This window comes from Pseudopodoces humilis, chromosome 8, assembly GCF_049639895.1.
Source record: "Pseudopodoces humilis isolate 2021_Gansu_Grassland_sample_001 chromosome 8, ASM4963989v1, whole genome shotgun sequence".
NCBI lineage: Eukaryota > Metazoa > Chordata > Aves > Passeriformes > Paridae > Pseudopodoces > Pseudopodoces humilis.
Genome location: NC_142207.1, coordinates 9,334,509 through 9,346,617, shown reverse-complemented (window position 1 = coordinate 9,346,617; position 12,109 = coordinate 9,334,509). Strand labels below are relative to the sequence as shown.

The 12,109-nt window shown below is 48.3% G+C and overlaps 1 protein-coding gene across 5 annotated transcripts in view; it reads right to left on the bottom strand.

Moving 5' to 3' along the window:
• Window positions 1-12,109, bottom strand: part of HEG1 (heart development protein with EGF like domains 1) — a 51,639-nt gene that overhangs the window by 37,439 nt on the left and 2,091 nt on the right. The window contains exon 2 of one of the 5 annotated variants that reach the window (XM_088058634.1): window positions 7,827-7,914. The exons of the other annotated variants lie outside the window; for them this stretch is intronic. The gene's annotated coding sequence lies outside the window, so the exon portion shown is untranslated. The remainder of the gene's footprint in view (window positions 1-7,826; window positions 7,915-12,109) is intronic. 5 annotated transcript variants of the gene reach the window in all.

Here is a 12,109-nt window from a genome sequence, read left to right as displayed (position 1 = left end):
GGGGAGGGGGGCTGAAATGGATCTTTTAAAAAATTCATACTTGAGATGGGTCAGTTGAGTGTAAACACTCTGATAATACTGCCTGGGAAAGGTCCCTCGTGTGCACTAAGTGCGGGAAAAATGCAAGAGGTTTTTAACCACATGCAGTCAACCCCCTTCTGCTAATTTTTATATCAAAGGAATTATTCAGTCTGGATTAAGGTGGCAAGAGAGGGTGTACAGGGAAAAGAAGAGGTGCTGAAGCCTTGCCAGAGCCTCTCACCCTTTTGTGGGGGTTGGTTTGGATGCAGTACCCCACAGACACATTCACTGGCAGTGCCTTTCTCTGGTCCTTCTGGTCCTTGTCCTCTCCCCACTGGGCCCCAAGAAGAGCAGGACAGCAATTCACAGGCCCTTCAGTCATTTGAACCATAATAGGAAGGATTTATGCAGCCAACAAAGGTGCCTAGAGCTTTAATATGTCAGCTCAAGAAAAGTGATGGGGGTTTAATGCCAGCAGCAGCCCCTGCATGCTCAGAATGCCAAGGTCCATGTGGTTAATGCCCACCTGGCCACTTCCAGCGATGGGTGCCCAGGACATCAGCATCACCCTCAGACACTCAGTGCCATGCCACAGCACCTGGCTTGCAGCTCTGCTTTGTGACACAAGAACACCCTGCACTTCCACACCACCTCCCTTCCAGGACCTGTAAAACCCTGGAGGATGCTAAAGGCCAATTTTGCTTCCCACTCTTTTTTTTCACCATCCCAGAGTCTGATGCTCTGAGATGCCATTAGGAAAAAAAATAAGGATCCAATTACTGCTCTTAAAAGCAGTACCCTAAAGCAAGGAAACAGGTTCTCCAAAATAAAGAGTACACAGAAGTCTGTAATCCTTTCCAAAAGCACAGGATATATGCATACAGAGTGCCCACAACTGGGATAAAACCTTCACAGTGCAGGGACAGGATATTGTTCTGCTTATCAAGAGGTTTTACAGCTTCTTAGCTTTGGTGTCCTAAACATTTCCCTGGGGAGGTGCAGGCTCCCAGATCACCAGCTCAAGCCCATGAAATCCTAAGCTTCTTACCCATCTTTCTTGGGCAGTTTGGTTCAATCCACAGATCCCTGAGACTACAGGGATCCATGGGACCACCTGTGCTGCCTGAAAACCACCAGCCCAGAGTCAGGGCAGCTCCTCGAACCGCTTTTCATAAACTTTTGTTTTTAAACAGCTTTTAGCAACTGAATTAAAAAAAAAAAAGTCCTGGTTTATCAACATTTTTATATATATATAAAACACTTTTATATAGAATTCCACTTCCAACAGGGATAAGGCATGACTTACCATACTGCTAAAAAACCCATAACCATGCTGAGGCTCCAGCAAAATCTCAATCCATCTATCCATCCATCCAGCATAGACTGAACCTCCAGTGCCCCAGGCCCCACGTCCTGATGGCCTTTCTTGAGCAGAAAGCCAAACTCATCTGTATTTTCTTGCTTTTCAGCTGGTTTGTATTCTGCCCTAGAAGCATCCCTCCAGCCTAATGTGGGGAAAGCCGCCCCAGGCCCAGGGCAGAGTGAAGGGCAGCACCAGCTGACAGATCCCAGAAGCATTTACCAAAAGGGATTTCTTTCTTACTATGATTAGTAAACATCAATAAAACTAAGCCAAAATACATCTCCCTAACTGCACAGCTCTCTGAGCACTCACACCTCCTCTCCATCCCCTCTCCCACAACCCTGCAATGGTGAAATGTCCACAGCTACCCTGCCTGGACCATAGATCCCAAATGTTAAATCCCAGCATCAGCAAATTCATTTCTAAAACCCCTCCAGGCTTTTCTATAATGTCCTGCAGAAATACTACAGAAAATATCACCCACACATCACTTCTCCTTCCTTTTCCTGGGATTTTTAAAGTCCCCTAGAAGCTTTTCTAGTTGAGAAGGCAACGTTGCCCTCACCAGCACTCATGAGGCCAGAGCAAAAGCCACACAGGGACCCAGCCTGGTGTCATTTTAACTTCTGCTTCCATCCGAGGGCAGTGCTGCTGGAGACTATCAGACGGCTTGGGGAGGAAGTCTCCTGGCAGGACTCCACCAAAGTGGAGTTGCTAGGTCACTGGAACAATAAAAAGGCAAGAAACAACATCCTGGCTGCAAAAAAAAGATGGGGAAAAAAAATCCATGGTGGTATGTACAGTGCTGGTGAAGTGGAAAGAAACAGGCTAGTGAGGCTGGAGGGAGCAGCACCATGCTGCTGTCAGCTTCTGCAAACACACAGCTTCATTTCTAACATGGCTCTTTCTCCAGACCTCTCACACAAATAGTTCCAGAACCCTGGAATTTGTCTGCAAGGTCTGCAGTTTGTGAAAATCTCACAAGGGTCAATATTTCCAGGGCAGCAAGCTCACTGCTGCTATGCAGAGATTCATTGCACTTTGCCTGTCAGCCTGGCATCACGATCCACCGGATGGCTTTCACCCCCCAGCAGCTGCCCACGTTCATTTAAACTGGCAGGGTAAGAAACCTGCCCCAAGCAGGGCTGTGTTTTGGGGATAAGGGGTGAGCATCTCTACAAGGGGCTGAGCACTGCCCAGACCTGGGGCTTGGGCTCCCCTGTAAGGAAAGGTGCCAGAGACTTAGAACCTGCAGGATGAAATTTTGCTGTCTGAAAAGTCTAATTCCCAGGCCAGAAGGGAGCATTAGCTCATTCTGCGTGACCTCATGATAACCAAAGCCATTCCATGTAGCTTATTTACTCTCAATATAAGTTCAGTGACTTGTATTTTACTTAAACAGATCTTGCAGGGGAAAAACCACCCAAACTATTGGTATTTGTGATTACCTGGGTTTTAACTCAAAACCACAAGGACTATAGGCTGAAGCACAGATTCTTCTGCACAAAACCTCAATGCCTATCAAAAAGTGATGCCAGGCAGTACAAAGCAGATGTGTGATAAAAGACATCTGCCCTGGGGGGCTAAGGACTCAGCCCTTTGCAGACCCAGGTGAAAACAAGATGTATTTTCACATCCCACTCTGGAAACAAAACCAGAGGTCCCAGCTCCAGGTGAAGCTAAGTGGTCTGAGCCAGGAGCTGCTTCCCACACCCAGGAAGGGACAATAAACACTGGGAAGATGAAGGAAGGAGTAGGTAAAGGGTGCTGCAATGCTGAGAGGTGATGCTGGGAGCAGCCAGGGGCTGCCATGAGCCCCTGGGGGCCAAGTCATGCTGCTCACTGATGCACATGGGCTTTGATCCAGGTGTCTTAACCAGAGGCTCACTCCAGCAATGTACTTAAGAAGAGCTCCCCAGGGAATTATTCCCCATGCTTAACACTAAGCACATGCCAAGGAGCTTTGCTGGCTGGCAGTCACACCAGCGATGATGACCAGCCTGGGAACTGAGCAACTTCTCAAGGACATTGTGGGGATGAGAAGGACGAGGAGCCCTTCTGGATGCAGGAAAATCATCAGACTGCCAAGTGGTAGATGCCATTTGGTGACATGCAGATACAAGGCTCAGTGGATTCTTCCCTCCATGCAGACCAGCAAAATGTAACCCCATCCCAGGGGAAAACTGGAGGTAGCCCAAGCCTGATGCCCAACTGAAGGTGGGATGCAGGGCACGGTGTCATGGCAGCAGGAACCATGGATGCTCTGGTGGCTCCTACCCTTCAGCAAGGGGCAGTGAGTCTTGTGAAAGGATGGAGAAAAAGGCAAACGGGCAAAAAAATAAAGAAGCTTAAAGAGAGGTGAATCCCCAGAAGAGATAAGGGCCCCCACCTCCCTTCCCCCATCTGCTGCGAAAGGATGATGATCTAAATCTCATTTCCTAGATGACACCGTGCCGATCTGCTGCCGGAAGCAGCGGTGGCAGCGCTCAGGATGGCGCCGGACCTCCTTCTTCCAGGGGATGGGCCAGGTCTTTCCCCGTGGCACCAGCAGAGGAGCAGCACTGCCCAGGGCAGCTGGAACACCCGGCACCACTCTGCCTCTGCAGTCACACGTTTCCTTTCTGACAACGGGGGAAGGGATTTACCACTTCCAGTGCCTTTCTGCACAGGTTTGGGGGAGGTTGAAAAATAGAGACTTTCTTTCAGATGTGGGTACTGGGGAAGGGCAGGACTGGGCTGTCACCTCTGAGCTGTCACCTCTGAGCTGTCCCTGAGGGTTCAGAGGGAGTTGTGGTCAGGTCACAGCCTACCTCGATGTGTACAGGTGTGGTGTAGTGAGCAAGGCAGCACAGAGGACTGGGAGGACAGAAATCTGTGCCCAAAACCCACCTGCCCACACAAAGATACAGATTACCCAGCCCAGAGCCACCACACATCAAGTGCCTTGGCACCTCCATGCCATCAAGTGACCACCAACTTCAGCCTTAACCCAGCATGTGACACAGCTCATCCAACACCCTACAATCTCCAGGTGTACCAGCACTTTGCAGGACAGGATTATAAGGATCTCTGACTGCATGCTGGGGACTGTCCTCAGAGGACACAAAACTGCTGTTACTCCCCAATTTAAAAGCCTCCTGGCTCATTTAGCTTTCTTCATGCATCATTTTTGCTACCTGTTCCTAAGAAGAGACCATCTTCATGATTTTCTGCATTCTCTGATAATGTTTCCCTCCTAAGAAGTATCCTTTCAAAGGGCCTTTATCTGCAGGGTTGGCTGAGGGTCTAATATTGCATCCCCATTCTGCATTTGCTGAAAGAGCTGATAATGTCCTAAAAAGAATTAACATTTAGATGTTAGTCCTGTAACCAAATCTGAATCAAACAATGATGACCGTTCAAATGTCAAAGCTACTCAGGGGTATTTTCATTTAAGCCCTACCAAGCTTGTACCAGGGGTGAGGAGGTTTCTAAAGATGCCTTTGTGAGTACCAGCCACTGAAACCCTTCTCCTTGTCCCTCCAGACACAGATACAATTATACCCTGCTCCAGCACAAAGATAAAGGGCTGAATTACAAGAGCAGCATTATGCTCCACAATCAAGGTCCTTGATTCCAATTGACAAGGAACGCAAATCATGCGCAGTTTATCTGCAGATGCTTCCACTCCTGGAAATCATTCCCATCACAGGATAGAAATGAGTTCAATAGACAGGGTTACCTTTCGCATTTCCTCCCCAAATTGCTAAATCACCTTGTCAGTTTGTGAGATCTCACAAGTAATGCAGGGTCAAACCTGTCCAACACTTGTCTGAGATATTTCTTTGTGGAAGGTTTAACTACCAGCTGCTACAGTTTCCCTGATAAGAAAGTGTTTTCTTACCTTTAGTGGCATGAATGTAGCAGAACAGTTAGTCAGAGATGCAGTGAAACCCCTCTCATTTTTAAAAAAGTGGTATACTTATCTACCATTCTGAGTGATCCTGCAAGGGGAGATATATCGAGATCCCTTGGGAAATGTCTTGAGATCCCTTACAGACCTGCCTTTTGCTTTTATAGAGCACTCAAAACCAAAGCCAAGTGAAAAACCCCTCAAATATCCAAACTCCCACATCAACCCCCCAATTTATGCCTACTCCAGGACAGAAAGTGCTGTCCTCCCCCCAAAACAGATCCTGACACCCTGGGTGGGTGGGCAGCAGTACCCTCCTGCTAGGCTATCAGAGAAGGTATCTTTTGGATAATGTATTGAAGCCAAAGTTAGTGTGATTCATCCCCGCTTCAGCAAAGTTCACCAGAGCATGACGTTTCACATCAGTCCTCAGGGCTTAAGAGATTTTCCACAAGAGGAAGGGTGTTAACACCAGCATCCTAACAAGCAGTGACGTGAATAATTGTGCTCCATAGATCTAAATTCCTCTTGTCACTCCAGATGCAGAAGGGCCTTTTAGCATGCTCTTCAAGGAAAAAGAGAGCCTTCCTTTGCTACCAGTAACCAAAGAAGCCTGTCCATCAGTCCAAAACGCCTGCACAGGGTTTCTTCCATGCTCTGGAGATCTCACAGGAATCTAAGGGTGCTTCTGGTAGCAGAAATTACCACAGTGTCTGCCTGGTTATAGAGGCGAGAGGTCAGACTCATCCTGTAAGAGCCTTCAAAACCTCTGCCAACACAGTGTGCTGAAAAGTGCTGAGAAAAACGCCCTAAATGTGTGTGCAACTCGATGTCTTCTGGGAAATGCAGCCTGGGCTGTACCCCTGGGATGACAGCTAACCCTGCTGACTTAACCCTTTGTGCACAGTTTGCATGCCTTTCTATCAAACCACTTAAAATTCCTCCTCACTCCTTTCCCACTGACTTGATCTCAGAGTTAAAAAGAAAGGGTTATTTTCTCCCAAACTTCAGTGGCAAGAGCCTTGTTGCCATCAAACCACTGTGTAAAAGGTCCCTCAAATATCTCCATGTTTGCCTTGGCAAAAGAAGTGCAAGGGTCATGGCGCTTCCAGTGGATTTTTTCCAAGCACCAAATTGGAAGCCCAAGATGGGGTGTCCACACTGCAGGGCAAAGGGAAGGACCTGCAGCATTTGGTCACAGTGCAAGTGACATGATCACCCTCAGCCAGACCACAGTCAGAATGCTGCAGAAGCCCTTTTAAAAATCCTCCCAGCTTCATGTCCATGCAAAGAGTGAAAAGGCAGATGGAGTTTGTTTTCCCCAGCAGAGAGTCCATCCACCAAGGTCAAGGCGTTTGCACAAGGTATTCAGACAGCTGGACAGACAGCAACTGGGTTTGCCCTCAGCATTCCTGCTGTGTTCCCTCTCTTCCCCTAGCAAAGGAAGGCAGGGCAGAGGGTTGCACTCCTCCTGCAGATGCACTGGCAGAGCCCTGCCAAGCAGGGGTGTCTGAAACAACCCTTCTGTCTGGACACAAAAGCTTCTGGAGACCAGCTTGGAGCTAGTGGTATTTTAAAATACACCCAACCTGAACTTCTTCTGTGACTTCTTGCTTTGCAGCTAATGTTTGCCAGGGTTTTTTATCTACCACATCAACAGCCAGAAGTTCTTTTTATACCCCTCTTAAGTGATTCTCCTGTAATGACAACTCCAGGAGTTGGGGTTTTAAGGAAAAACAGCCAAATCTTAGGAGGCTCTTGACACATATCCTGACTTTTGGCAGCAGTGCTCCCTCGCCCACAGCCGAGATGCTGACTGCAGCTTGGGAGATGCTTAAGTAACCAACTGCAAACCTATTTATCAAATGACTCCAAACCAAGGGCACAGCAGATGCAAAAGCAGATATAACCCTCCTCAACAGCCCTGCCTGCACAGAGGACAAGCAACTGGAAATGGCTCCACCCAAAGCCACAGAGGGATGGGGGCAGCAGCATGGGAGCAGTTTGTTGATTATGACACCCTGTTTATGCATCTCAGGAACTTTTAAAATAATATTTTTATATCTCACGCATTTCATACTGGTTTCTGAAGGGATGAAGATCCTGAGACAGTTTTGTTTGTTCTCATACATTAAAACAAATTAGCCTGGAGGGCAGAGACCTCCAAGACTGCAGGTTCCTAGAGGTTTTGTGAAGACCAGAACTTTGGTAGAGAAGGTTCCCAGTGAGTGTCCAACTTGGGGAGCTGCTGCACCCAGCCCAAGGGGGATCCTCATGGCTCAGTCCATGCCCTGGCCCTGGGACCTTTACACACTCAGCACCCACAGAGCCCAAGATAAAACACAGCACACACTAATGCCACCCATCCTGTGGCAAGCAGAAGAGAACAAACCACAGGTATTACTCACAGAGTAACTTTCTCAAATGTCTCTCTCTTCCATGGGTTTTCCCATACACTGATACCTCTAAAAACAAGCCTTTTTCTCCCCTGGTTTTGAACAGCCAGGCTTTTGACTCCAGTGAGTGGGAATCCTTCATCATTTTACCTACCTCCAGCTGATCCCTATGCTCACCCTGGCTCTGCATTGCCCCTTCTCCAAGTCTTCATGACCATGAGTGGCCATCACCCTCTCCAGCACTGAGACAAGACAAAAAACAAATTTACAGCAAATAAGAGATGTAACCCAAGGTCCTAAAATCTGTATTGTATACCTGACAGCATTCACATCCTACAAGAGGTCCTCATTTTATACAGGAACTGGTTCCCATCCCCTTTTTCCCCTGTTCTCTCCAGAGCACTTCAGTAAACTGCGTCTGACAGCAGCGTTACTACAGCACAGGCAACAGCTACACTAACAGCTTGGAGGAGCTGAAGTTTACAGAGCTTCCTTTACTCAAGGGAATTGCATTTTTCTAAGATTATATTATTACTTGGGCTGGTCGCTCAGTAATGCAACATCATTTCCCTTTTGGGTGGGAAAACTCTCTCCTTGTCCTCAGATGTGAATGATTTCAGCCCGAAAGGATGAATGCGGACTCTGCATGAACTGTGCCCCTTGCTGAAGCAGCAGGATGTTATATATATAACAGCTGGGCATTAAAAGATATCTGGTGATGGGTGCACACACATCAGCTGCATGTATGCAGAAAATGGTGAGAGACAAGAGCTGCCAGATGTGACAAAACCATTTTCTTCTGAGAGGAACCCACAGACTACATTCTTTCACCACGCCTGTGCTTGTAGCCCTCTTGCATCTCCTCTGGATGAATATCCCAGCAAATGAACCTCTCATATTTACAGAAACAGCAAATTACAATGCAAATGTTGTAAAAACTGCTCAAATAAATAAAAATTTGAATTTGTAATCACGTCTGCTGCCACTGAAAATTGGATTCTGCCTTCTGTGTTCAGCCATTCAGGAAAGATAAAAAAACCTATTGTATGACCTACATCTTTAATTGAATGTAAATAACAGGGCCTGTGGTTGGGGTATTCAGGCCTCGTGATGAGCTTGCTCACAAGCTACAGACTATGGATTTTGTATTGAGCATTTTCAAGGGAATATTTTAAAACTGTCAACCTTTGATTTGCTTGGAGCACCTTCTGACATTTTGGCTGGTCAAACTGCCCCAGTGCTGCTTTGCACCATTTCAACAGCAGAAAGATGCCAGAGCAGGTGCCAGGATCTGGCCCTGCCTCTTTCCAGAGGAGGTCTGGCACGTCTGAATGGATGAGCCCAGGTTTGAGCAGTGCTGTTTCTCTGCCCAGAGATATCCTGACACCCCCAGAGACTCCTCACCCCTCCATACCAGAGAAACTCTCTTGAAACTATGTGAGGAAGGAAAGCCACAGAATCCAGAGGGTTTACACTGGCTATCTACAGTCTGTCCAGCTCCAGATCATTTCTCTGGGGGTATTTCAGGGGTTGCAGCCCCACCTGGAGCACCCCAGGTGGCTTGACTGGACACAGACAGAGGCAGAACGACAGTATTTCTGTGCTGCAAAAAGTCTGCAGGCTCAGCCACAGCTGAACCTTGCCACTCTGTAGCTATCCTTATTTTGGAAATGGAACACAGCTCCCATCGATGGGGAACCCACAGCACCAGCCAGGAGGTTCCTCCAGCAGTAGCTCCAGAAGTGCTGGTGGATGTTGGTGGTGCCTTAATCTCTACACCACAGCACTGAAACACTATCACTGTACTGGCAGGTTTTATTGGCTTGATTAGCTTGTTAATTGAAATAGCTCTTTTTTCTGTTGTGGTTATTTGATTAGCATGGATGAATGCTTCATTAATACCAACACAACCAGACCAATGCTGCCAAGTTTCATGTTTTATGTTCTGGATGCACAGGCATGGTCAGCAGCATCCACTCGTTTTCTCTACGACCACCAAAACCAGCAGCTTTTCTAACCTGGCATCATAACCCCCCTGCTAAACAAACAAAATCCTCTGCCATCTCTGAGAGATGTGATGATGATGATGGAGCTGTCAGTCTCAGCAGCTCCAACAGGCTCCCTGCAGATGAGCAGGATGGGGAGAATGGAGAGCACATACAACAGCTTGAGAGTTCGGTCAGGGAGGGTTGCTGACTGGCAGCCAAAAAATTGGTATCTGTTAGAGCAGGTGAAGGAAACAAGATGTCCCAGAAACTTCACACTCCTCTAAATAGATCAGTATCTGCAACTTCTGATACTGAAAAAAGTATTTGCTGAGGAATGCACCCATGCACCAGCAAGGCTGGCACCAGCCCCTGCAAGCGTGGCAGCAACAGCCCATCTCCCTCATCCCCCCAGCCATGAGAAAAGCATAAAGCCAGTTAAATTATCCCTCCAAATGCTGGAGCAGAGCATGCTACCAACATCTGCTGAATGGGCACAAACTGGCACTGGTGGTTTGGTACTGGGAAATCAGATTTTGTGGAGAGCCCAGTAATGGGCTTCAGCCACGGCAGCTCTCCCCTTCCCACTGCCCTGCTCACATCTCCGTGCACAGCGGTGTCAGTCAATACACATCACTGTGCCCTCCCTGCCAGCCAGGTCACACAATTATCTCTCAGACTGTACTCATTTAGCACTTAAATATCACATAAAGTGCTTCCACAAATTGATGCGAACCCAGTGCACGACCCCTGCTACCTTCCAGGGCTTGAGAGGGGAACAGGCAGGAAAGCTGATCTCCAAGCTTCCTCCTTTTCTGAAATGCCTTTTCTTCCTTCTCTTTTCTTTTTTTGCTTGAAATTATGTACCCCAAGGGAGCAGAGCTAAATCCATACGACCCCGGGGAGTTCATGTTCACAGCACAACAACCAAATCCACTTAGAGCTCAGAGAGGAGCAGCAAAGATGCCCAAGACAGGAAAACCCTGCAGCCTTTTGATAGCGGCGCAGAGGCACGGGAGGCAATCCTTCCTTGTCCCTGCACCACAGGGGGAGGAAGCATCCTTCCTGCACCACCCACAGTCACCTGAAATTGCATCAAAGCTAGAGAGCAGCATCTTACAGCTCTCTGCCTCAGTGTGGCTGCAGGGAGAGCTGGGCTTCTGTCCCGAGGAGCCACAAAATACATACTGCAAAATGTGAGGCAGGTTTGGAGGCAACACCGTACCTTTGTGCAAACAAGCATCCTCAGCATCTTCTTCCTTCGCTCCTAACTTTGCTTTGTTCACACAAAGAAAGTTTCAGACAGAAAGTTTAAAATACACATAAATAAATGCAGACTGTTTACCCCTTCTAAGAGTTTTGGAAAGTTTCTCCCAACAGCCAGCCTAAATCTCTGCTGCAACTAAGGCTGGTTCCTTCTCAGGTGATTTCACACCTCATTTCCAGGGCTCCCACCAGGGAAGCCGCATAGGAAGGTGGCATCTGCCATGGGAGAGAGGGAGCAGGGACAGAAGGACAGACACAGATGGCAGAAAAGCTTCCCAGGGAAAGCCCAGTGCCAGCAGCTCCGTGCTGGGCACCGTGGCAGGGCACCTGTGTGGGCAGAAGTAGCAGGAAAAGGGACATGGCAGGGAGATCCCAGCCACAGTGATTTTGTCAGGGGCTCGGTGTTACCTCTGGTGTCCCTGTGGTGTCACTGGAATTACTCTCATTTCACAGATGGGAAACCTGAAATAATGAGACCTGCAGGAGGACAGAGCTTGTAACCAAACCCTGACCTCACCCAGGCTGGTGGCAGACAGTGCCCTTCAGCTCACTCAGTGGCCATGTGAAGTAGCTGCCAGAAGAGATTTCATGGAGGGATTTGATAATGCTTTAGCTTTACTATCACCAGCTTTCTTGCTTCCTACTTCACCTAATTTCTTTTTCCTGTGTTACTCTCCTTGGGTTCAGACCATATTTTAAACACAGGATGAAGCCATCTGTCCTCATCTCTGCAGCAGACAAGCCCACAGAGGGTCTGGCAGGGAGGGTGGCAGATGCAGGCTGAGGCACAAGCCGGCCGGGAAGGCAGTGAGGCTGCGAGGGCAGCCCTGCTCCCCTGCCCCAAGCTTTGTGAGAGACTCAAAAGCCCCATTTCTACACCCACCGCCTCACCATCTGCTCACTAAGCCCCGCCTGAGAAAGGGCTTTTGCCGCCCAGGCTCAGACTGTTGCAAAGGGAGATGTAATCTTCGTTTCCTGGTAGTGCCACGGTGTTGGGTTCACAAGAAACGCTCCCACTTCGAGCAAATGTTTTCAGAGGTGGGAAATGCCTCCGAGGGGCAGGAGCAGCGGCGACACAAACAGGGATTTCTCAGGAATCCACAGCTCAACCTGAGAGCGGTTCAGGAGATCCGCCAGCCTGCTCCCCTAACAGCAGACAATCCCTTGACTGACAGGCGTAGAGCTG